The sequence below is a fragment of the Canis lupus genome, chromosome 10 (assembly GCF_003254725.2).
Source record: "Canis lupus dingo isolate Sandy chromosome 10, ASM325472v2, whole genome shotgun sequence".
NCBI classification, from domain to species: domain Eukaryota; kingdom Metazoa; phylum Chordata; class Mammalia; order Carnivora; family Canidae; genus Canis; species Canis lupus.
Window position 1 is genome coordinate 60,529,654 of NC_064252.1, and position 27,988 is coordinate 60,557,641.

The following is a 27,988-nucleotide window of genomic DNA, read 5'->3' on the forward strand; positions in this document are numbered from 1 at the left end:
ATCATGCAAACATTCATATGAAAAAAATTACAATGGATGCATGCAAATGTATGGAATATTTATGCAGGGAATCTACCCAGAATGATAGTCAAAAACTTGACCAAATGCATGCTCAGGTAGAGTAGTAGGTGGCTGAGGAGGTGAGAGAGAGATGAAAACTTACTTTTTGCTCAATGCTATTTTGTACTTTGTGAATTTTGAAAAATGCATATGCCTTGGATACTTAAAACTCAATAAAAGTTCATAAAATTGCCTTATTAACTTTACTTAATTTTAATGGAGAACATCTTTCCAAGTTTCCTCTGAGATACTGACTATAGCACTCTAAAATATCTCCTATTAAATGATATGACTATACAAATGATGCAGAAAAAGTTATCAAATTCAAATTCCCTGAACATTCTTACACTACAGCTGGAGACCACTCAGTACTGAGCAACACTGAAAAAATACCCAAAGAGAACATACACTCTTCTTATAGAGAACTTGGTGCATTAGCACACAGTTGTTCACAAATCTCAAAACATTCAAACAAACAAACAAACAAGAAACTTGCCTTGCATTTTGAGAGATGTATAATTTTACATGGTGGGTAGCAAACTCAGAGGCCAAGGAATCATAAATCACATTCTTCATCAAGGAGACATTAGGTAAAGCTATGGGCTTTGGTGAAAGAGATATGGAGGTGTGGGAGAGTACTTTCTAACATTTATTTGAGGCTAATGCAAGAGAGCAAAACCATTTACTCCCAATACTATGCTTCTCACTTATCACCATTCCTTTAACCAGAAGGACTGATGGACCCACTGATCTGGTCTGCTATAACATTCCTTGATACTCTCAAACCAGTTTAGAGATGGTGTCAATGCTCCCTCAAACATGGCCATTTGAAGTGATGTCCCTATTACTCTTCCAAAAGAAAAAAATATATATCCACACGTGTTTATTGTAATGCCTTGACTGCCCCAGGAGCTTTAATACCTGGTTTATTGTATATTAAGAACCACTATTTGCTAGTCCAGACTTTATTATTAGGTTTCTTTAAAATGAAGATAAAAGCTTGATATGAACAAAGCATACTTGGCTGTAAAATTCCAGTTGGTCCTGTTTTGGACATTCTGCAGTCTTACTATCAGTTTGCTCCCCAATCCAGAAACGTTCATCTCTTACAGTGGACATCTAACAACAAATGGTTCATTCCTTTCAGATGAAAGACTGAGCTGCTCAACTGCAAAGTGTGGGATCTTAGGTGCACCTTAATTCTAAAGAATCAAAAAAAATTCACAAATGAAGTTATCTCTTGGTAAGTTCCATGATTGAGAACAAAGAGAAGGCCTCTTTCCATATTATCCACCCCACTGCTGAGTCTGTCCATCCAGACTGTGTTGATGATGTCACCAAGACAAAGGGGTGCATTTAGTCTAAAAAGCCAACTTGAAAAGACATTGAAAGGTTGGAATTATGGATGGCAGAAGACAATTATGCAAGCTAAATGATTCTTTAATTAATAATGAGATCCATCACAGGCTAAAGAGAAAGACTTACAGGATGGAAAGCTTTGTGATTTACTCAGTATGTGTCCATATGTGCCTGCAGTGTATATATTTGGGGATATAAATGATATATGCAGAGTGTATGTATCATCGCATCTGAATCTACATGTTTGTTGTTTCTGCTGATGACTCATTTATATACTGAGTGGGTGGATATCTAGAATGTAAGAATTGTCTCTTAAGAGATAGAATGCATTGCCTGGTTCCTGAGGCCATGTGGTTTTATTATTACAAAAAAAATTGAATTTCGATTTGTAATCTATGTTCCCTTATTTTCAAAATATAAGTAGTTGCTTTATATTGGCCATATTTAAATTTTTTAAACATTAAATCAAAACATGAATGTGCATAAATTTCTTCATGTATGTAAAGTCATACTAATATATCATCGTAAAGGCATAAACTAACAAAATGCTGTTTATTCAACTTTCAACTGTGTTCCTGTCTTTGGATGAACAACTGTTTTTAAGCAGTTACATTTGTTTCCAAATGTGTTCAGTGTGACTCTCTCTTCACCCTCCCCCACCCCCTTAAAAGTTACTCAGGGTGGGATATACGGAAAATGGGGAGAGAGAGCTCTAACCCGTCTTTTTTTTTTTTTTAATAAAGCATTCTATAGATCTAAATGGTCTTAAAACCACCATTAAAAGAAATCCTAAACAAAACTAACATTAGTTTCTTATACCACACACCCCCAAAACTTCATATAACATCCATGCTATATAGAACTATAAGAAGGAAATCTTTGGACAATTTTTGAAATGATTTTCTTATTAAAATAAAGACTATATAAGAAAAACTTTGGAAGATTTAAAATATATTAAACTTCCTTCTATATAGCACAAAACTACATTGTTGTTTTTCTTAAAGCTGGCTCCATGCCTAGCATGGAACCTAACATGGGACTTGAATTCATGATCCTGAGATCAAGATCTGAGGTGAGATCAAGAGTCGGACACTTAACCAGCCACCCAGATACCCCCAAAATAGTACATTAAAAGAAAGCTAAAGGAAAACACACTAGAAAGACATATTTTAACATTCATGATAGATAACAGATTCCTATCCATCGTAAGTAAAGACGATGGATTTAAGGGCAAGTATCTATATTTAAGGGCAAGTAGCTAGATTTAAAACAGCAAAAGATATTACAAAGAAATTCACCATAGAATGCATATGGTCAATAAACAAGATACTAAACTCACTAGTAGCCAGGTAAAATGCAAACTTTAAAAATATATATTGTTTTTAGTCTTTCAGATGAAAAAACATATAAGACAGACCTGCTAATGTCAAGTGTTCTTAAGCTTTTGGGAAAATAAGCAATATTTAAGGACTTGAAGGATACATGAGTGCTAACAGTGCTTTTGGAGAACAATATAGCAATATCTTTCCACTTTTGAAATATGCATATGCATTTATGCAGCAACTTCTAGTAATATATCCTAGAAATACATCTACATGTCATTCATTTATTTATTTGTTCCCTTACTTGTTTATTATTTTTGTGGTGGTTTAAAAACATTTCTGCAAATTCTTTGACAGTTCTTCCTTTAAAAAGTGAAGTCTAATTCCCCTTCCCTTGAACGTTGGCCAGACTTTGTGACTTGCTTCTAACCAAAAATATGTGGTAGTAGGAGGAGTGATGTCAGGAATATTTCAAAATAGTGATTCTCAGCCCTTGTCCCCCAACCATATATGGACACAATACCTTTATGAGATTTCTAAAATGTAGTTAGAAAGTTGAAATACCCCAGAAGAGCACAAAACTGAGAAGAGCTACATTAAGATGGTAAGAAGAGCACTTTTTCTTTACCTAAACTATGATAAGCCCATAGTTAACTTCATACTCAACAGTGGAAAGCTGAAAGCTTTTCCTCTAAGATCAAGGACAGGACAAGGATGCCTAGTCTCACCACTTCTATTCAACATAGTACTAAAGTGTTAGCCAGGGTGATTAGGCAAGAAAAAGAAAGAGAAAATAAAAAAGGAAGAAGTAAAATTATATCTATTCACAGAAGACATGATCTTATATATAGAAAATCATAAAGACTCCACTAAATAACAAATCCAATCCATGAATTCAGTAAAGTTGCAGGATACAAAATCAACTTTTCAACAACCAATTACATTTCTGTATACTGACAACAAACCATCCATAAAGGAAAGGAAGAAAGCAATTTCTTTTACAGTAGCATCAAAAGGGATAAAATGCTTAGAAATAAACTTAACCAAGAAGGTGAAAAACTTGTACACTGAAAACTACAAAAACACTGATGAAAGAAATTAAAAAAGACACAAGTAACTGGAAAGACATTTCGTATTCATAAATTGGAAGACAATATTATTAACATTTTCATACTACCCAAAGCAATCTACAGATTCAATGTAATCCCCATCAAAATCCCAATCATATTTTTATAAATATAGAAATAAACAATCATATAACTCATATGGAACCACAAGATCCAGAGTAGCCAAACTGACCTCAAGTAAAAATAAAGCTGGAGGCATCACACTTCCTGATTTCAAAATATGCTACAAATCTACAATAATTAAGGAAAATATATATGGTATTGGCATAAAGACAGACAGGTGGAATGGAATAGAGAGGCCAGAAATAAACCCATGCATATATAGTCAACTGATATTCAACAGGGGTGCCAAAATACACAAAGGGGAAAGAACAGTCTTTTCGACAAATAGTGTTGGGAAAACTGGATATCCATATACAAAAAAGTGACATTGTACCCCTATTTTACACCAAACCGAAAAAACCCCAATTCATAATGGATTAAAGACTTAAACATAAGATCTGAATCTATAAAACTCCTAGAAGTAAATACAAAAGCAAAGCTCCTTGATGTTGGTCTTGGCAATGATTTCTTGGATATGACACCCAAGTACAAGCAATAAAAGCTAAAATGGACAGGTGGAACTACATCAAATTGAAAAGGCTCTGCACAGTAAACAATCAAAAGAATGAAAAGACAACCTACAGTATGGGAAAAAAAATTTACTTACAAACCACATACCTAAAAAGGAATTAGTGTCCAAGATATATAAGAAACTCCCACATCTCAATAGCAAAAAAGAAAAACAAAAACAAATAAGCCAATTAAAAATGAATGAAGGACTAGAATAGATATTTTTCCAAAGAAGCCATACACATGACCAACAGGGATATGAAAAGGTGCTTAACATCACTGATCATCAGGAAATACAAATCAAAACCACATGAGATATCACCTCACACCTGTTAGGATAGCTATTATCAAAAACCACCAGAAGGTAGTAAGTGTTCATCAAGATGCAAAAGAAAGGGAACCCTTGCATATTGTTGGTAGGAATGTAATATGGTACAACAGCTATGTAAAACAGTACAGAGGTTTTTTTTAAAAGTTACAGATAGAATGACCAAATGATCCATCAATTCTACTTTTGTGCTTATATCTAACAGAATTGAAATCAGGATCTTGCAGGGATATCTGTGCTCTCACCTGCACTCATTGCAGCATTATTCGCAATAGCCAAGAATGAAAATTACCCTTGTCCATCAACAGATGAATGAATTTAGAAATGTGGTATATACATACCTATATAGAGGTTTTCTTTTTAGCTTCAAGTTTTTATTTAAATTCCAGTTAGTTAACATGCAGTGTAATATTAATTTCAAGTGTAGTGATTTATCATTTACATACAACACTCAGTGCTCATCACAACCAGTATCCTCCTTAATACTTAATATTACTTATTAATACTTAATAATCCTCCATCATTCATTTAACCTATACCCTCACACACCTCTAGCAACCCTCAGCTTGTTCTCTACAGCCAAGAGTCTGTTTTTAGGGTTTGCCTCTCTTTTCTTGTCCCCTCTATGTTCATCGGTTTTGTTTCTTAAATTCCACATATTGAGAGAAATCATATGGTAACTTGTCTTTCTCTGACTTACTTCACTTAGCAGAGTACTCTCTAGCTCCATCCATGTGGTTGCAAATGGCAAGTTTTCATTCTTTTTTATGGCTGAGTAATATCCCATTATATATATGCATAATATATATACTATATACTATATATAAAATGTATACTCTGTGTGTGTGTGTGTGTCCATTCATTAGTCTATGGACATTTGAGCTCTTTCCATAATTTGGCTATTGTCAATAATTCTGCTATAAACATCAGTATGCATGTATCCCTTCGAACCAATATTTTTGTATTCTTTGGGTAAGTACCCAGTAGTGCAATTGCTGGATCATACGGTAGTTCTCTTTTTAACTTTTTGAGGGATCTCCATATTGTTTTCCAGAGTGGCTGCACCATTTACATTCCCACTAAAGTGTAAGAGGGTTCCACTTTCTCCGCATCCTTACCAATATCTGTTGTTTCCTGTGTTGTTAATTTTAGCCATTCTGACAGGTGTGAGGTGATATCGCATTATAGTTTCGATTTGTATTTTCCTGATGATGAGCAATGTCGAACAACTTTTCATGTTAGCCATTTGTATGTCTTCTTTGGAAAAATGTCTATTCATGGCTTCTACCCATTTTTTACCTGGGTAATTTGGTTTTTGGGTGTTGAGATTAAGTTCTTTACATATTTTGGATACCAACTCTTTTTTTTTTATTTTTATTTATTTATGATAGTCACACAAAGAGAGAGAGAGAGGCAGAGACACAGGCAGAGGGAGAAGCAGGCTCCATGCACCGGGAGCCCGACTTGGGATTCGATCCCGGGTCTCCAGGATCGCGCCCTGGGCCAAAGGCAGGCACTAAACCGCTGCGGCACCCAGGGATCCCCCATGGATACCACCTCTTTATCAAATATATTGCTTGCAAATGTCTTCTTCCATTCCAAAGGTAGCCTTTTAGTTTTGTTGACTGTTTCTTTTGCTGTGCAGATGCATTTATCTTGAAGTCCCAACAGTTCATTTTTGTTTTTTTATCCCTTGCCTCTGGAGACATATCTAGTAAGAAGTTGCTATGGCCAATGTCAAAGAGGTTACTGCTCGTGTTCTCCTCCAGGATTTTGATACTTTCCTGTCTCACACTTAAATCTTTAATCCATTTTGAGCTTATTTTTGTGTTTGGTGTAAGGAGGCAGTCCAGTTTCATTCTTTTGCATATAGTTGTCCAGTTTTCTCAACACCATTTGTTGAAGAGACCATCTTTTTCCCCATTGGATATTTGTTCCTGCCTTGTCAAAGATTTGTTGACCATGAGCACATTAGTTGTGCGCTCATTTCTGGGTTTTCCCTTCTGTTTCATTGATCTATGTGTCTATTTTTGTGCCAGTACCATACTGTATTGATCTCTATGGCTTTGTAGTATAACTTGAAGTCTGGAATTGTGATGATTCCAGCTTTGCTTTTCTTTTTCAAGATTACTTTGGTTATTTATTTATTTATTTTTTTGTGGTTCCATGCAAATTTTAGGATTGTTTGCTCTAGCTCTGTGAGAAATGCTTGTAGTATTTTGATAGGGCTTGCATTAAATGTGTAGGTTGCTTTCAGTAGACATTTTAACAATCTTTGTTCTTCCAATTCATGAACATGGAATGTTTTTCCATTTCTTTCTGTCATCTTCACTTTCTTTCGTGTTTTCTGAGTATAGATCTTTTATCTCTTTGTAATGACACACTGGATCAAATGAACTTAACAGATATAGATATATTCAGAACTTTTCATCCTAAAGCAGTGGAATAAACATTCTTTTCAAGTGCACATGGGACATTCTTCAGAATAGATCACATATCATATCACAAATCAGGCCCCAATGGGTACAACAGGATTGACGTCATACCATACCTATTTTCCAATTACAATGCTATGAAACTTGAAGTCAATTACAAGAAAAAATTTGGAAAGACCACAAATACATGAAAACTAAAGAACACCCTACTAAGGAATGAATGTCATTGAATGTCATTCAATGACATTGAATGTCAATGAACGTCAACCAGGAAATTAAAGAAGAAAATTAAAAATACATGGAAATAAGTGAAGACAAAATGGCCCAAAACCTTTGGGATGCAGCAAGCGTGAGCATAAGAGGGAAGTAGATAGCAGTACAGGCCTACCTCAAGAATCAAGAAAAATCTCAAATACACAACCTAATCTTACACCTAAAGGAGGTAGAAAATGAATAACAAGTGAAGCCTAAAGCCAGAAGAAGGAAATAATAAAGCTTACAGCAGAAATAAATGACATAGAAATGACAACAACAAAAAAGCCCCATTAGAACAGATCAATGAGGGGTGTATGGGTAGCCCTGTCAGTTAAGCATCTCCCTTCAGCTTAGGTCATGATCTCAAGGTCCTGGGATCAAGTCCTGCATCAGGCTCCCTGCTCAGCGGAAAGTCTGCTTCCCCCTCTCCCTCTGCCTCTCTCTCTTCCCATTGTACTCTCTCTCTCTAAAATAAATAAAATCCTAAAAAGAAAAAGAACAAATGAAGAAGGTTTCATTTTCAATGAAATCAGGAGCTGGTTCTCTGAAAAAAATAATAAAATTGATAACCCCCTAGGCTAGATTTATCAAAAAGAAAAGAGAAAGGACTCAAATAAATAAAATCACTAATGAGAGAGGAGAAATCACAAGTAACACCACAAAAATACAAACAATTGTTAACAGAATATTGTAGAAAATTATATGCCAATAAATTGGGCAATGTGGAAGAACTGGATACATTCCTAGAAACATATAAACTACCAAAACTGAAACAGGAGGAAATAGAAAACTTGAACAGACCAATAACCAGCAAAGAAATTGAATCAGTAATTAAAAATCTCCCAAAGAACAAAAGTCCAGGGCCAGATGGCATCACAGGGGAATTCTATGATACATTTATAGAAGAATTAATACCTTTTCTTCTCAAACTATTCCAAAAACTAAAAATGGAAGGAAAACTTTCAAACTCCTTCTATGAGGCCAGCATTACCTGACTCCAAAACCAGACGAAGACCCCACTAAAAAAGAGAAATACCAGCTAATATCCCTGATGTACACAGAGGCAAAAATTCTATACAAAATATTAGCAAATTGAATCCAACAGTACCTTAAAATAATCATTCGCTACAATCAAAAGAATGCATAAGAACCATATGATCCTCTCAGTAGATGCAGAAAAAACATTTGACAAAGGATAGCATCCATTCTTGATAAAAACCATCAACAAAGTAAGGATGGAGGGAACATGCCTCAACATCATAAAGGCCATCTGTGAAAATCCATATCTAATATCCTCCTCAGTGGGGAAAAATTGAGAGTTTTTCCTCTAAGGTCAGGAACAAGACAGAGATGCCCATTCTCACCACTGTTATTTAACATAGTACTGGAAATTCTAGTCCCAGCAATCAGAAAACAAAAAGAAATAAAATGCATCCATATTGGTGAAGAAAAAGTCAAACTTTAACTATTTGTAGAGGGCATGATATTCTGTATAGAAAACCTGAAAGACTTCACAAAAAATTGCTAGATCTGATGCATGAATTCAGTAAAGTCACAGGATACAAAATCTGCCACATTTCTATACTCCAATAATGAAGCAGTATATAGAGAAATCAAGGAATTGATCCCATTTACAATTGCACCAAAAGCAATAAGGTACCTAGGACTAAATGTATAATAGAATATTATTCAGCCTTTAAAAAGAAGGAAATCCTATTTCCAACAAATGGATGAACCTGAAATACATTATGCTAAGTGAAAAAAGAGTATCAGAAAGACACATATTGTAAGATTCCACTTATATGACATATCCAAAATAGACTCATGGAAGCAGAGAACAGAATGATGGTTGCCATGGGCCAGGGACAAGAGAAAACGGGGAGGTATTCAATGGGTATAAGGTTTCAGTTATGCAAGATGAGTAAGTTCTGGAGACTGGCTGTACAACATAGTGCCAATAGCTAACAACACAATACCATGCACTTACATTTTTGTTAAGAGGGGAGATTTCATGTGAAATATTCTTACCATAAAAAACGGGAGGGGGACACAAGGAAACGTATAGAGGTGATGGATATTTTTATTACGTTGATTGTGGTGATGGTATGTGTGCTGCCGAAGCAAGCACTTGATTGTGGTGATAGTATCATGGGTATATACATATAACTAAACTCATCAAATTGTATACATTAAACATGTATAAAGTCATAAAAAATATGGTAGTAGTGATGACAGGTAACTTCCCAGGGTAGGTCACAGATGGGATAGCTTCTGTTTGGCTCTTGCTGTCTTGGATTGCTCATCTTGGGGAAGCTGGCTGCTGTGCTCAATAGCCTGTGGAAAGGCCCATGTTGGAAGAACCAAGGTCTCTAATAACAACCAGTACCAATCTGCCCATCGTGTGTATGAGCCACCTTAAATCCTTCAGGCCCTTCCCAGACCTCTGATGAATGCCAACATCTTGACTTCACTCTCATGAGGATATGTCAGGTCAGAATCAGCCAGCGAAGAATCTCCAAGATTTCTGGCCAACAGAAACTATGAGGCAATAAAGGTTTGTCATTGATTGAGGCCACTAGGTTTTAGTGTAATTTGTTATGCAGAAGTAGATCATTAATACACAATATTTTCTGGTAGCTTTATTTGTAATAGTAAAAAAATCAGAAACAATTTAAACTTCCATCAATAAGGGTATGGTTGAATAAATTATAATTAATCCATATTGTGAAACATTATGCAACTATTAAATTAACAAGGTAGCTCTATGTAAATCTAAAATAAAAAAATCTTTAGGAAGTATTAAATAATAAAACTATCAAACATTATGTATTGTGTCAACTTTTACGATAGAATACAGTTGGAAATGAAATATGTAATTTACATATACACCTACATGCATTTGTCTGTATTTGTATTATGCTTTCAGAAACTTCTGGAAGAGAGGATTGGCCTGAATGAGGTAGCAAGGAGATTTCACTTTATACACTTCTATATATTTGGAATTTTTTAATAACAAACATGTTTTATGCACCCATGTTTACTTTCCTAATTTTATTTTAAAAATTAAACTAATGAAAAATAAATGAAGTAGTATTCTATTCTTTTAAGAGCTTTCATTGTTGATATTAGCTAATTACCTCAAAGTACAAGATAAGAAAATAAGATAAAGCCAAAATGTAGAATTTACTTTAATAGCTTTGTGGCTATGAAAAAGCAGGTGAAATGACTATTAGTTTTGAATCCAAGCCAGGTGGTTTTATGTCATTCTCTGGTCACAGCTTACCTGCCTGTTGAATGGGGTAGCGGATCTCAACAGATGACCTGGGCAAGGAATAAGAATGATTTGGCCCAAATATACCACTGATGTTGCACAAAGTCCAGAACCCACACCAAATAGCAGATGGACTGTGGGTCGATAGTGACATCTTCATGGACAAAGGACAACACATTAAAGAAGGGGATGAAATAGATGTCTACCTGTGGGAGCTATTGATTGGGTTTAATGCTGGGGCTTTTATCCTGTTATGCTGCATGTAATATGCTGAGGATTTCAGAAAAAAATAATGCATGGGCTGTCCCAAGAACCAGAGGTCAAAAGGGAGTGGATAATAGAATTTGAATAAAAAGGAAAAATTGATTAGCTGATAGTGATTATTAGGCCAGGTTACAGAAGGCAATATTACAACTAGCAGAGCTTCACTAAAGGACACTCATCCCTTAATACAAAGCCATCTGAATCAACCTGAAGTATAAAATATGAAGACTCAAGTGACCAAGGCAAACTTTAATTGGGATTGCACATATTACTTCGAAAACATCACTAAAAAGGCTCCTTGAGAGTGTTTATGTAAAACCTTATGCTTTTCTTTCAAAGATTCCTTATGAGGAGTTCCAAAAAAATTCTTTAATTCCAGTTTATAGATTTTCCTTATTTTAATGTTCTCATCTCTGGTGTAGGCATATTATAAATGGAATTAACTACATTACTAATGCTTTTAATCTGATTTTACTGGTGCCTAGGGCAGATGACTAGGAATCAGCATGTGTGTCGTTAAAAGAAAAATATAGTTATATAGAAACAAAATCACACGTCCCAATAAACATATCTATCAGTGCATTTTATTTATTATCCCAACTAGCCATAGCACAAGGCCCTGACTGCATGTCTTGAAAAAAAGGTAGCTACAAAGCAGTTTGTATGGCTGCTAGAATAAAAAACTTACCCTTGATCAAAGAACTGGCAAGAAGAGCCACAATTTGATGGGTTCCTTTGTCTGTAGCTCCTGAATTTTAGTCCTGGAACTACATATTTGTGAAATACTGCAAGCATTTTTGTAAGACTATTCACATATAAGAAATAATTGACAGTTTTAATTCAGTCACATTAACTGCCAAACAATCCACTGGATTGCTGCAGGGGTGATCTGATTTGGCTATTCAGATAAACGCAGGATCAGTGCTTACTGGCTACTGTTGATTGAAAGTCCTCTGTGTTGAGGCCACAGCTTTGAATCTGGTAACAAGTGAAGGAAAGAAATGTTAGAGTACATGAGCTGAGAATTTTAAACGTAAAGATTAAACAAAGAGTATGGCAAAGTCCAAAGCATCAGAACTGGTTCCTGAAACCACAGTGGGCTCTTGCCTCAACTTACATTTGCTTGTATTTAGTTTGGAATATTTCCAAATTCTGTATGATGCCCAACATAAATCATCTCAATATGAATGGCTGCCATCTCCTCCCATCACCTATCGAATCTGCTCATTGACTCAGACATAACCAGTGACCTTGCCACGTGCTAAAATCTGCCCTGACCACCCTTGTGCAAGGGGTCCTGGGGGTCCCCTGCCCTCTCATGATACTTTCTGAGCTACTTAGTAGGCAGCAACTCTTTCTTTTGGTCATTGTATCTCTTGTTATTTTGGATATTTACATTTTTATGCTATCACTTGACTTTTTACATTGATCACTATACAAAGTACACGGGGAGCTATGGGGGTACAAATGATTGTGTTTCATCTTCTTTTCTTGCGTTTCATTTCCTGTCCCCACTTCCTCACTACCACTGGGCCTGCTACAGTGTCTTATGCTGGGAAATCCTTATAACACATTTGTTGTGCAGTTTGAAAACCATGATACGGTCAGCCAGCCCTTCGGCACTTTGCAACTCCACTGGGACAGGACGATATTTGCACCCAAAAAAGCTTCACCACCATTTCGAAAGCAGAGGCAAAGGTAGGGGAAATATGTTTAATGAAGAATAAGAATATTTTCACAATACAGTTGAATCTTCCCAGTGTGCTTATAATGAAGTGGGTACTATTAATTCTATTTTACAGATGAGAAACCAGACAGAGAAAGGTTAAGCAATTTGCCTAAAGCCAATCTGATTTGAGAGCTGATTCAAGCCCAGGTCAGCTGGGTTCTATCCTCTAGGCCAATTCAACAAAAACATGAGGGGCTGCATGAATAATCTGCAGAGCAAGGTGACCACTGAGGGATTGTGTGGAGTGATGAAAGCAGACAGAAATGGGTCACCAATCAGGTAAGACTTCTTGAATGAGGGATCATTGAAAGGAGAAAAAGAGATGGAATACAGCCCTGAAAAATAGAGGATCAAGCAAGTGGAGCAAGGTAATAAAGGAAAGAAAAAGCATTTGCCATTAAGACTATAGAAATATTTACAGTTGGTTTCCAATCTCCTCATATTTTCTTTCTAGCCAAACAGCAATAAAGGTATGTGGGAAAACATATATATTAAATTACTAGGTGTCAGATTTCTGATTTGATAACACTTGGTATAAAAATAACAGTTATTATTACTCTCCATTTATCTAGCTCTGAGCGTGTACACAGCACAGTATAATACATAGAATTTATCAGAGGAGGGACGAAATTGGTGCCCCAAGGGCTTTCCAAGTAGAAGACTGTGTGGCATCTGAGAATCAAGGCACTGCAATCACATGGATGTAGGGTGGCCTCCTCTCAAGGCTGTGGTCGAAGATGTGCAATCCTATTGCAGGAGGCCTTTTCCTTTTGTGGGATAAGGAAAGAGATTTCAGTGTCCATTTTTTACAAAGAAAGATGTTGACTAGAGCCTTTTCCTAACATTATGTGCCCCAGATTACTACATGAAAAACAAACAAGCAAACAAACAAAAAGCCAACCAAACAAACAAAAAAACCCAAGAACCAATTTTCCTCTAAACACTGCTGTCTTTTGAGTGATGAGTGAAGTTCAGTGATGATCCAGTGAGACCCTCCATCTGGAAGCAAGGGCAGATGGGCAGCCTTCTTCTCAGGGGCCCAGCAAGACAAGTTTAGGCTCATAATGATTAGGTGTATTAGTTATAAAGTATAGCAACTATAGCCTCAAGAATGCCCTGCTTATGCACCATTGCTCAGAGACTCAGAAGACAACCAAGAGAAAAACAAAGTTAGCTGAAGTTCCTTCATTTCCATCAGAGCACAGGCCCTCAATCACAGGTTGTTAACTTGTACTCTGGACACAAGTTTCATAAACTTGGTTTTATAGTTTCCCAGCATTGATAATTTAGCAAGAGCAGATGAGAAGTGCGTGGGGAAGCAGAGAGCTAGGCAACAGGGAAACAATGGAAAAGCTGAGAAAGGTAGCCAGGATTGGGATGGGATGGAGTGACAGGGCACAGAACACACAATCCTAAAACTCAGTGGTCCCTGACAACATCAGGGTCTGTCCAGGGTTATAACCCAGAGTTCAGCTCATCCTTGTTTGACTTGCGATGAATTATATATCCTCCATAATAAAATAATTACATTTTATGTTTTTAAAAAGAACTGTGACATTCTGTAAAAGTAAATACTGAATCAACTACTCCAGTGGAAATAAAAAAGTAAAATAATTGGAATAAAGAAATTAAGACAAGAGAGCTCATAATGTAGGGTAATCGCAGTAACATTTGGACTTAAGTCTAAATAACCACTGTCAATTGTTATGAAGATTTAAGGCAAATGTAACAAACAAATTTCTTAAATTCAGTGGTAATGCAGAATGCTAACAATCATTTCGAAAATAATCCCAGATATTTCAAAGAAATATGTCAGAGAGAAACTGAAATCATTTTAAAGTTCACTTAACACTGAGTAAGTATTTATTGAACCCCTGTTATGTGTCAGGAGTTATACTAGGTTCTAGGGTTCTAGAAAAAAAATACAAAACAAACAAACCAGCTCTTGCCTGAATTACAACCTCACATGTGAACAGACAATAAACAAGTATATAAATCTACATTGTCACCCCTGGTTATGATACATGCAACAAAGAAGAATAAACCAGGGTAAGAGAGTCAGGGGACATTCAAGCGGAGAGATAGCTACTATTTTTGATATGGTGTTTTTTGGATATTCTTTCTTAGGAGGTCACATTTAGACAGAACCTCTGAAAAATAACATGGCCATTCAGAGGAAGAACATTCCAGGAGAAGTGCTAGGTGAGTGCAAAGGCCCTGAGGCAGCACTGAATTTGGTGTATTTGAGAAATAGCTAGAAGCAGAACAAGAGAGGGAGGAAAGGTAAATAAATGACTGCAGACATGGGTAGTATTCCAGCAGAACAGGATCTACTGCTGAATTGGATGTGGGATATGATGGGGAGAGGAAATCAAAGAGGTATTTTAGGACCCTCTCTCTGAACTCCTGGTCACTCGATACTGGGATACTAGGTAATGGTGGACCCAATTACTGAGATGCGGGAAAATGAGGAAAAAAACAAATGAGGGATTCTATTGAGATTTGGAGGGGTTGGCCTGAAGATCAATGCCTGGGATCCATCAGAGTATAGATGGAGGGTAGAGCTAGGGGACCGGCCAAGAGACACCAGGCAGGATAGATGTAGGAGCCAACCGGCTAGAAAGCTGGCTTGTGACACATGCCAACATTTAGAAATGAGCAGAGCAGGGGGGAGTCCGAGAAGGAGCAAGGAGTTCAAGAGTCTAAGAAAAGCCACAGAAATTCGAGTTCTAAGGATGAAAAAAAAAAAAAAAAATCTCCAGAAGGGGTGAATGAACAGCAGGCTCATTGCCTGAGAGTTTAGGTAAATCAAGTGAACTCTGAGAAACCCCCATCAGACAGAGGGGAGTGCTGGGAGACAAATTTATAGATTTACAGTTGATTTAAATTTCTGACAATGACAGAGAAATGTACAAAGTTGAAAGTTAGAGCCAACATCTAATCTAATAAATATGCCATGGTGCTGGGTGGGGATCACTCCCACCAAGCCCCTCCCTGGCCCGTGGCCCGCTGTCTGGTGACCTGTTTCTGATTGATAGGAGGGTGTCACATCCTTGGGTACAGTGGGATGCAGGCCCCAGGGTGGGATCATTCCTCCCTGGTACAGTGGATCCTATATACCCAGGAGATAAATCAGCCCGCTGTGTAGAAAAGGGCTAATCCAAACAATTTAGAGAAAGGGAAGTATTAAAGACGCTGATGGTGAGGCTACGAAACTGAGTGGCAAAAGGCCTCTCAGTTGTCCAGCAGTGACTCGCCTTGGAGAAAACTAATTCTAGTACATAGTGTTTTTCTTCTTGTTGCTTTTGGTTTGTGCGTTTTACTTATTTTCTTCATCAAGCTGCGTCAGTTAACTGGAATTCTGTAGGGAAGAAGAGCAAAGGGCTGTGGTGCTTTTAGGCGGAGGCATGGTGTGGGGGGCCAGCAGCCACACAGGGCCCGGGCCGGCCTCTACCATTGTCAACATGTGTTGTATGGAATCACCTAGGGGGAGGAAATTTAACCATCAGTGCCATATATTTTTTTTCCTTATAATCACCTATATTTTATTGTCCGTGGTGGTGGAACTGAGGATGCATGGTAATATTCCTTTTTCTTTTCTAAGTACTCCATGACCAGGGGGAAAAAGAAAGAAAGAAGACTTCCATTGTGATGGTGCAGCAGCCAAGATTTAAAGGTTGTGCTGGACTTACAATTGAAATGCAAATCACTCTTTGCAAACAACCTCCTGCTGAGGCCCAAATTTTTACAGATCAGGTTCTGCTGTCCTGATGAGGAATCACTGCACAGCATTTCCCAGGATTCACAAATTAGTTGCTGTCTAAGGTATCATTTTCTACGTTATAATTGTAACTTACCAGAGGAAACTTTGTCACAAAAGACAGTACCCCGTGCTTGCATTATTTTTCCAGCTGCACCGCCACTAACGATCCTTTCACACACAATAAAAATACACACATCACGACCTCCCTCTCTGAAATACACACTCCTTGAATATAAACATTTTGAGAATATTGGTGTGCTTTTCTTCCCCTTCCTTTTTAGATGTGCAGGTGGTAAAATACTGGCTGCCATGAACTGCAGACAATAAATAAAAATTACCAGCTTCTTATGGCTGCCTGATAGAAATGTGCCAGCTTGGAAAAGCCTGATTCTCCGGGCACAGTGATTCCCTGGGAGAAGAAGTCCCTGGATATTCATCTGGGTCCTGAGCGCTCCTTAGTGCGTGGGGAAGCCTTGTCCAATTCAGACGTGCTTAGCTGCCCTGGAAACAGGACCCTAAAAGTTTCCCTAAAAGGACCCTAAAAGGTTCCCTCTCCTTCCCCAGGTTCAACAATAGGCTGAGAGTCTAAAAGCCAAAGTTGAGTGATGAAATGATAATTCATGGTTGTACGAGGTGGGTACCAGTAAGCTAGGACTCTTGCGCTTGGTCTTGTTACAGACCTCGCTCGCAGAGTTGTCCGAGACAAAACCCATGTCTCTGGACATCAATCTCATATATAAATGTTCTGGATCAGAGTTCTTCAAAGAAAAGTCTGAGAGCCACCTGTTCCAGCAGCACACAGGGAGCCTGTTCTCAAAAGTGTTTCTGGGGATTTATCCCCAGAGACTCTGACTTATTATCCCTAGGACATGCAGTTTTAACCTGTTCCCCAGATGACTTCTATGCATGCTGAATTTGAGAAACACTGCAGTAGATGAACTCTGAAATTCCTTCCAGACTTAAGGCTCGAGAAATCCACGGGTTAGTCAAACATAGTCACCATGAACACTGTGTCCCTCTACCAGTAATATTGATCTTTGTGTCTTTATAGATCTATATGTCTATATCTTGTCTATCCATCTCTATCCATATGTAAAGCTAAGTTTATGTCTACACCTACATCTGCATCTGTATCTATAGCTCCAAGAGAAATAGAAGGCAAAAGCCGACTTCAGATGGGGTCATTATCTGCATCTAGATAGAACCTACCAGAGGTCCTCTCCACCCAAGTATATGATCAAAGGCCCCACCAACTGGGCAAGCTATAAATGTGATGAAATCTCAGAGGTCACCTTCCACATCCCCTGGCCACTCTTACAGGTGGGGCCATGTTCTGCTGGGGCAGGAGAGATTCCTCAGGGAGGGACACAAGTAGAAGGAAGAGCATGGTCCTTTCCTCAGCCTCCATGGTTTGGAGAGGAGGAAAAACTAATGAACAAGGTCAGAATAGGCCTTCAATGACCTCAGTTTCTTTGATGAAGTAGGTGGGAGAGAAATATATTGGGAGACGGGAGGAGAGAAGGACTGAAGGAAATTAGGAAAGTTTGGAATGATTATTGAAGAGAAGGGGTGTGAAATCTAAGCAAAGTCCATAGAAAAGTGTGAGTTGCTTGAGCCCTGCCTGGGATGAACGCTTCTGGAATTTTATCATCGCTAATCAGCTTGATTGTGAGGTTGTTTATAGTGACATTTAATCCTTTGAAAACCAGGGAGACTGGATATGTTTTCACATCTTTTCTGGTCATATGTTTTATGCATGGTGAATTATCTCTTCATATACTTTGTTCATACATTTTATTACTTTCTTCTTTAATTTCTTTGACCATAGATGTATTTATGGTCATATCCTTCAGTGTGTGCACTGCAAGTAATGTCCTTCACTTAATTTGTGTTCAAGTACTTGCAATGTGCATACGTTTTTATTTGTATGTACCCAAATCTACTGAACTTTCTCTTCACATATTCTTCAATATTTATTAAACTTACGAAGTCTATACTGTCGAAGAGACCCAAATATTTCCAAGATTTATCTTTGCAATTTTTTTCTTCCCCCGGTGTTTTGCTTCACCTGATAAGATAAAGGTATCTTGATCTTTATCTCCTTCAGATGGCTAACTTCCGCCTGAATTATACAGTCAACTTCCAATTATTTGTTAGGGAGGCCAGTATAAATAACATGCATGGTTATAATACTATGAATAATTCCCCCAGAAAATACAGCAACTTGCTTTTTTTTTTTCTCCCTGTAAAGCTTTCATTTCAATAAACTCTTTATTCAAAGTATCAGTTTATAATGATAACATTTTTCTTCACAAAAAGATAAGCCTGGTTTCTTTAGGTGACTCTACTATATTGGGCCTTAGTCTTCTTATCTATAATGTAAGACATTTGTTTTAGGTGATCCTCAAAGGCTTTCTCAACTTTGAAACTGTGTTATTTGTAGGAGCACTGTGAACACCTGCCATTGTGCTAACTAGAGATACAAAACAACCTGTCTTCCTGAGACTAGGGGCTCAACATTACTGCCTTCAGGCCATACCTGGCCAGTGGCCAGTTTTTAGAAGGCCTTTGAGCTAAGAATGGTTCTTATATTTTTTAAAGAGTTGCCAAACAATAACAAAAACAATAAGAATATTTGGCAGAGGCCCAGAGATCATGCGGGGTCCTCAGAGCCTCCAACAGTTCCTATGTGGTCCTCTGTAGAATCTGCTGACTGACACCTACTTCCATGTCAGCAGTCATGTCTTTTGTTATCACGGGCATACCTCCAAAAGCACCATCGGCAGCGAACATAACGTGTACCATATTTCCTTTTCGTCTGGGCACAAACTCAGAACACATTTCCCTTCCTCCCTTGCAGACAGGGCTGGCCACTAACTGAGTCTTGCAGAATGGAGCGTGGGTGGATATGATGTACACCACTTCTAGACTTCTGCTAAATCTCTCCCCTGCCGGACATCCAAATACAGTAGATCTACGTACACCCCCTCCTGTGTATGCTAGCCAGGAGTTGATCAGAAGACACCAGCACTTTAGGAGATGGGGGACTCATAAAGCGGAGGGGACTTGAGTCCCTGACTGACCCGATGGTAGGCCATCCACCGACAGAGAACAACACATTGAACTTCATGTGAGTAAAATGTAAACTTGTGTTGGTGAAGATGGCAAATGTAGGAGTTCATTACAGCTGCTACTATTTATCCCAGCGAATGCAGGGCTTCTTTCGCCACGGCTCAGCTAGCACATTGCTTCTGTCTGCTTTGAGCCAGGAAATCAGAGCACAGATCCTGTGAAAAACAGAATTGTGACGCTGAGGACTGGTCAGTTTCTGAGTGAAAGGAGAATTCGATGACATCAATTTGAAACAGTGATTTGGGTAGATCAGAGGCCTTTGTCCATTGGCTGGTTAGGCTAGGACTATTTTTTCTGAGACACAACTATTTTTTTTTTTTTTTCAGAGAGATAACTCCAGTCAAATAAGTGGAGTGTCAGACCACCAACGTGAACTGCATTGAGGTTCTCCTTTTCCTACTCTCGGGCTGGGGCTAATCAGAGTGGAATGGCTTCAAGTGAGTAAGAGTGCATTTCAACTAACCATTCATAAAGTTGAGTTCCGAAGATATATGAAGAAGAATTATCCTCTTTGGACATCCCTATTGCCTGGGAAAAAAATCACAGAAATAGTCCTAATAAGTTTCTAAAACAGAGACCCTCCATGACAGTACAGAAAATGCTATCTCCAGAATATTCGTATATGACAACAACAAAATTAATGAGTAGATGCGACTATGAAGACAAAATTGTCCCAAGGACAGCAGTTGAGAGCATGACTGAATTTAGGAAGCCTGGGTTTGAATTCTTGCTGTGCCACTGACTGCATGACCTCTTATGACCCCAGTCTCTCTGATACGCTGTTTCCTCATTTGTAAATAGGGGAGAATGACACTAACAACACCTGCTTCTAAGAATTGTAACAAAACTTCAGTGATTTACTATTTTTAACTTAAAACAGTGCTGGCACAACAATAGGTGTTCATTCATCCTAAATATGACATGATTCAAAATAAGGGCACCAATCCAATAGGTGAGGTCTAATGTCACACTTTGAAAATCTCCACGTCCCCTCCTTTCAGTCATGTACTTCCGTAAACACCTTCCTAGTATTTCGCTGTTGCTGAAATCATTCAATTATTCCTTCCCAGCCAAATTTTAAGTTATGGATACAGTTGCAACAAGTGGGCAGGATAGGAAGGGCATTACAGTGGGATGTAATGACAGGGAAAAGAGCGGTAAGGCATGCAAGGGTGTGTCGGGGGAGATCAGTTCTGGCGGCCCTCATCTCTATAGAGCGGCACTTTTTGGAGGCCAGAGCTCTGTGTTCTAAGAGTGAGACTTAGAGGCCAAAAGCACCTTCCTATCTTCTCTGGAGGACAGAAGAGGTTAGCTTTTCTTTCAAAGCACTGTCAACTCGAGATATGTGTAAGTCTTCTCTTTATACTGAGTTGGAGAGAAAGAAGCAAAAATATTCATGATCAGAAGGGAAAGTTCATTTTGGAGAAAATCTTCAAGTTGCTACCACACACACACACACACACACACACACACACACACACACATTTAATTGCTTACAAATGACCAAAATTCTGCAGCTTAGATTATCTGAGAGTCTGAATATTTGTACATTATATATATATATATATTTTTATCAGTATGCCTGGCTTCCCTTTGTTAAACTTTATATAGTTTCTCAGAGCAAAGCATAAAGAACTGTATCCTTATTCAATGCATTTTGAAAAGATTGTTTTGTTTTCTTCGAGGAGGAGGAGATACTTTTGTCATAAAGCTTGTAGTCACCTTGTTTGCAATCTCTTAAACAAGTGATCATTTATCATGGAGAAAAATAAATTCACATACCATATGCAATATGAACACACTAGTTTCTGCTATTAATTCAGAATTCTTAGTCCATCCTGCATGTTTTATAGCCTAACATAGTGATATGAAAGGAATTTTATATATTTTAGTTCTGTCCCTCTGCTGGCAGTGGAAGTAAATCCCAAAGTATTTCAGCAGGTGCTATTAATATGCAAATAACAGAGAATACACTATTTCTAATAGACCTCCCAACTGCATGGGAGGCATCGCTGTTGGAGCAAATTAGCTTTCTGTAATTTGCATGCTTTTCACAACCTCCTGGGATTATATTTTAGATCAGAGACAATAAAAGCATATGCAGTTAGCTTAAAATGTAACTAATTTTAGACTTTGAAACAATTTTAACCTAACTTCTTTGTGGTGTTAAACAGCTATTTGCAAAGAAACTTTTATAACAGTCTATAATTTTCGTAGCATTGATTTGCCATTAATGGCTCCATCTCTCCATAGCATGAAAACAAATGTGGTCACAGACCAGGTGTATAGGTTTCCCGATTGACTGAATAGATACAAGGGGCTGGTGAATGGGAGGCCTGGGAGTATGCATTGTGTGGGCAGCTACAAAGAATAGCATGAAGCAAGAGAAAACATGAAATTGGCCCAAATGGTATGATCAGCCAAAATGTTTCATGGCCAGAGCAATCAGCCAGAAAGATAAAGCCAAATTATTTGGGGTACCATGTAAGTCTCACAATATTTAAATACCTAAGTAAGTAAAACACTAAATACACTGATAGATAATATTGTAACTATTTCAATTTATATCTTACAAGCAATGTGGTTTTAGAACTATTGTCCTATGTCATAGAAATTCGGAAAGTTCCTTGAAAAATACTATCCAGTCTGGCAACATAAGTAACTGGGACTTTAACATTAATTCAGTAGGACTAAGTTTTCTTGTTGCTCTATCAATGAGAAGATGAAAATTGCACCAGCCTATACATATTTTATTGAGGAAATAAATTATTTTGATCCCTTCCTGGACTGATAAGCCAGTTTAAAAAAAAAAATAAAAGTAGTTAGATGATTTTTTTAGTGTTCTGTTGTCTTAAATCCACACATGAAAATTAAATTGAAGAAATGAAATAATTAGATGTTTAAAGCTAAATGTCGCCTTTGAGTATGTGGTTTTGATTTGGAGCCCAAATGTCTAATGACTAAATTATTCTGCATTTCCTTTTGTTTCTATAGACACGGCTGCATCATAAGTCTAAAATACAAATATGTCATATGAGAAAATGTCATAAATGGGAGTTACTGGAGATTTACTGTCTAAATATGTTTCTTAATCATTTGTCCAGTAACCAATAGCTGACTAGAGAAGAAGAAAACAGAAGACTTGAGGAAAAGAAGGTAACTTTGCTGTGAAGAAGGAATATGATGATGAAATGCTCATCTAATACTTTTGGTTCCATCACATACAAAGATTCAATGCTGGTAATTTCTGCCTCATGATTCTTGCTGAAACGTGTAAATCAACTTACAATAAATAATCTGGCCATTTGACAGACTTTGGATCCATAAAGTAAAAAACAATAAATTTAAATATGATAAATTCAGCTAATTCAATCATCAGGCATATGTACATATTTATATGGATAGAGTAGCAGTTTTGTTTATCTGTGGATTCAAGTTTTAAAGATATTATTAGGGATCCCTGGGTGGCGCAGCGGTTTGGCGCCTGCCTTTGGCCCAGGGCACGATCCTGGAGACCTGGGATCGAATCCCACGTCGGGCTCCCGGTGCATGGAGCCTGCTTCTCCCTCTGCCTATGTCTCTGCCTCTCTCTCTCTCTGTGTGTGTGTGTGTGTGACTATCATAAATAAATAAAAATTAAAAAAAAAATTTAAAGATATTATTAAAAAAATAAAGATATTATTTTTTACTCAATGATCATATTTTGGACAATTAGTCCTGTATGTCAAATGGCAAGAGAATCCATGTATGGTATACATAAGTAAAGCTAGACACTATGGAAACAAGTTCTTTGAACATGAAAAATTATATTGAGAATAATGATAATTTTGTAACAAAATTAAGATTATCTAGTAACAAGTAAATATAAAACATATTAGTATATATAATTTTATGTGTATCATAAATTTATATAATTAATCTAAGTTATAGCACAGCTTATATTTGTGTATCATTTCTTCTTCGATATCTTTAGGACTTTGTCTTCAGTACCTCTTATTCCTCTTTCTTCTTTAATAATATAACCCCATGCAATGGCTTTCTTTTCACTTGTCTGTTGACAATTCCTAAGCAGTGCCTTCAGTTTTTATGATTGTTTTTTTCTCTTAAGCTGAATTTAACCCATCCTATGCATCCTTCAAAGTCTAGTTCAAATATAGGCTCCCCCATGAAGGCTTCAGTGATGCTGCCGGCCCAAATCCACTTCAGTTTTCTCAGAAGTCCCATTGCCCTCAAATCATTCTCATCTTAAAAATATGGCACTTCCTCCCTTTTTAAATTATATTGAAAATGCCTTATTTTCTCTGACTACCGTATGCTTCCTGATAGTAAAGTTTGTTATTGTACCCTGAAACCAATTCCTTAAAAATAGCTGAGACTCTAGAAATAATGATTATTAACAAATAAAGTTTCTATGAGGATTATTCTCTTATAGACTGTTAGATATGCAAACATATTTCCCTCTCCTCATATTTTTTAAACAGCTATTTATTCTTAGAGAAATTAACTCTGAGAAACTCAGACCACATTTTCAGACTAAACCAGTTTTGACTACTTTTGTGTGACCTCAAGTACATCATTTATCTCTGCTGTGTCTGCCTTTCTATTTGTAAAATATTAAAAGCTCACTCTCTCAACTGCTCTGAGCTTCTGTGAGGATTATCCACAGCAACGCACTTTGCATGAACATGTTCTGAAGGCAGGTTTTTATAAACAAAGACTGGCAGTTCCTGATATTCTAGTTCTGGCCAGCGTGGCTTCGAGCCTTGCAGTGTCTAAGGGTTGCTCAAGGCCCTGGCTGCTTCTCCACTGGGACAACATCTGAATGTCCTCATCTTTAGTTACGTGGCTGGCACCTCCATGAAAAAGCCCTTTATAGTCTTTTCTCATGGAATGGGTGTTTGGACATGATCTCCTTACCAGCTGACTTCAAGTCAAGGAGAACTTTTTCTGGCAGCTGATGTGAAACAAATTCTGGTCAGACATATTTAGGGCCTCAAGTCACAGACCTGTGTTTATTTTTATTGAAAAAGCACAGAGTGGGAGACTTGGCCCCACGGCCTTTTGAGCTCTACACAATAGCAGAGCTCTGGGTCCAGCAGTACATAGAAAGTTGTTTCAAGTATTTTAACCAAAAAACACAAGAAGATGATTAGTTTTTATTCTGGGCAACTAAAGATTGCCCTTCTAGGTATACCACACCAGTATAAGCCAGAGAAGAGATTTCTTTTCCAAGAAAATACTGCATTTGTCATTCATAAAGTTATCCCAAACACTCCCCACCTTAAATAATCACAATAGTTTTGCCTTTCTCTAGAAATCATGGATTCTATCACAACCTTCCCATGTTCCATCCTTTAACATCAGAACTTCTCTCTTGCAGATGATATTTTGAGCAATGGTAATGCTGAACATAGTTTTTTTTTTTTTTTTAGCAAATTCCCCACATCACACTTTTTTTTAATAGTAGTATTTTTATCACTATATTGTTCCATGCCACTAAAATCTTATGGGCAAGGCTTCTCTTTTTTTAATATTTTAATTTTTTAAAGTTTTTAATTTTAATTCCAGTATGGTTAACTTACAGTGTTATAATAGTTTCAGGTGTACAAATAGTGATAGAATAATCCTATACAGTACTCAGGGCTCATCATGATAAACCCAGTCTTTAATCCCCATCACCTATTTCACCCATCCCTCCACCCACCTCCCCTCTGGTAACCATTAGTTTGTTCTCTATGGTTAAGAGTCTGTTTCTTTCTCTTTTTCTTTTTTTTTTTTTAAGATTTATTTATTTATTTATTTATTTATTTATTTATTTATTTATTTATTCATTCATTCATGAGAGACACAGAGAGAGAGACAGAGACACAGGCAGAGGGAGGAAGCAGGCTCCTCAAAGGGAGCCCAATTTGAGACTCGATCCCAGATCCTGGGATCATGCCCTGAGCTGAAGGCAGATGCTCAACCGCTGAGCCAACCAGGCATCCCTCTGTCTCTCTTTTTCCTTTGCTCATTTGTTTTGTATTAAATTCCACATATGAGTGAAATTATATGGTATTTGTCTTTCTCTGACTGACTTATCTCTCTTGGTATTATATTTTTAGCTCCATCCATGTCATTACAAATGGCAAGGCTTCATTCTTTCTTATGGCTGAATAATATTCCATTGTGTATATATACCATCTCTTCTTTATCCACTTGGGTTGCTTCCATAATTTAGCTATTGTAAATAATGCTGCAATAAATAGGGGGTGCATACATACTTTCAAATTAGTGTGTGAATCCGGGATCATACGGTAGTTCTATTTTTTTAAAATTTTTTGAGGAGCCAGTTTGCATTCCTACCAGCAGTACAGAGGGGTTCCTTTTCCTTCACATCCTTGCCAACATCTGTTGTTTCTTGTGTTGTTGATTTTAGACATTCTGACAGGTGTGATGTGGTATCTCATTGTGGTTTTGATATGCGTTTCCCTGATGATGATTGATACTGGGGATCTCTTTTCATGTGTCTGTTTGCCATCTGTATGTCTTCTTTGGAGAAATGTCTGTTCATGTCTTCTGCCCATCTTTAATTAGTTTTTTTTTTTTTTTTGGTGTTGAGTTGTATAAATCCTTTATGTATTTTGGATACTAACTCCTTATTAGATGTGTCATTTGCAAATATTTTCTCCCATTTAGTAGGTTGTCTTTTAGTTTTATTGATTGTTTCCTCTACTGTGTAGAGTATTTTTATTTTGATGTAGTCCCAACAGTTTATTTGTGCTTTTATTTTCCTTGCCTCAAGAGACATATCTAGAAAAATGTTGCTATGGCAGATGTCAGAGAAATTACTGCCTGTGGTCTCTTCTAGGATTCTTATGGTTTTAGGTCTCACATTTAGGTCTTTAATTCATTTTGAGTTTATTTTTGTGTATGGTATAAGAAAGTGGTCCAGTTTCATTCTTTTGCATGTAGCTGTCCAGTTTTCCCAAGGCCATTTGTTGAAGAGACTTTTTCCCATTGTATATTCTTGCCTCTTTTGCCAAAGATTAATTGACAACATAATTATGGGTTTGTTTTTGGGCTTTCTATCCTATTCTATTGATCTATTTGTCTATTTTTGTGTTAATATACTGTTTTGATTACTACTGCTTTGTAGTATAACTAGAAGTCTAGAATTGTGATAATTCCAGTTTTGTTCTTCTTTTTCAAGATTGTTTTGGCTATTCAGGATCTTTTGTGGTCCCACACAAATTTTAGGATTATTTGTGCTAATTCTAGAGCAAACAGTTTTCTAGTTCTAGTGAAAAATGCTATTGGTATTTTGATAGGGATTGCATTAAATTGCATTATATTGCTTTGGGTAGTATGGACATTTTAATAATATTTGTTCTTCCAATCCACAAGGGAACATTTTCTCATTTGTGGAATGTTTCCCATTTTGACAATGTTTTATAGTTTACAGAGTACAAGTCTTTCACCTCCCTGGTTAAGCTTATTCCTAGGTATTTTATTATTTTTCATGTAATTATAAGTGGGATTGCTTTCTTAATTTCTCTTTCTATTGCTTCATTATTAGTGGATAGAAATGCAATGGATTTCTGTACAATGATTTCCCCATACCTTTTTTCCCCATATATCTTCATGGTCTAAATTTGATACCTTTGATTAATACTGGAAACAGTTTTGTCACAAGAAATGAGTCTTCTTACATTAACTTCCCTCAAGCCCTGTCCATGCATGGATCATTTTTTATTTGTCATGAAAAGGATCACAATTTGCATGTATTGAACACCATTTGTGAGGCAGCCACTATGCTAGGAGCCATGCATTGTCTCCTTCAATCTTCACAACTATCCCTAGAGGTAAATAACATTCCGCTTATTTTAAGGATGAGAAAATTGAGTCTATGGTGGGCCCAAAGTAAAACTGCTAGATGGTGTCAGAGCTGTTATTTATATTCAAGGCAAGGTTATTGCAGCTTCCACATTCTTTCCATTATACAACCAAAAACGAATACATCAGTACGCATAAATAAACATAACGACATATACACATATGTATACCTATACACAGAATACTTGTTGCTGAAGCTTCATTACACATAAAGCAATTTGTAGTAATTAGACAAAAATTTGTCATTTTAGTAATAGGTAGATGAACTAGGTACTATCCTAACCGTCTGTTTGTTACATTGTTAAGCAGTGTTTTAGAATGCTATTAGCACAGATTCATATATAAAAATATTTACATGTTTCACATATAAACAAGAAAACTCGGTAAGCTAGAATAATTTTCTTCAAAATAGTCTGATGACATAACCTCACTCTTTTAAAATTGCATATGACCCTG

The 27,988-nt window shown here is 37.1% G+C and overlaps 1 long non-coding RNA gene across 12 annotated transcripts in view; it reads right to left on the reverse strand.

Annotated features, from left to right (window-relative positions):
• LOC112672783 (uncharacterized) overlaps nucleotides 1-27,988 on the reverse strand; it is a 161,254-nt gene that overhangs the window by 71,463 nt on the left and 61,803 nt on the right. The window contains exons 9-12 of one of the 12 annotated variants that reach the window (XR_003144513.3): nucleotides 20,121-20,185; nucleotides 19,609-19,812; nucleotides 11,963-12,011; nucleotides 9,563-10,036 (exon numbers count right to left, since the gene is read on the reverse strand). The exons of 7 other annotated variants lie outside the window; for them this stretch is intronic. This is a non-coding gene — a long non-coding RNA (uncharacterized LOC112672783). Of the gene's footprint in view, nucleotides 1-9,562; nucleotides 10,037-11,721; nucleotides 12,012-19,608; nucleotides 19,813-20,120; nucleotides 20,186-27,988 lie in introns of those variants that run through there. 4 more of the 12 variants (XR_003144503.3, XR_007413630.1, XR_003144514.3 and 1 more) reach the window with 4 other exon arrangements.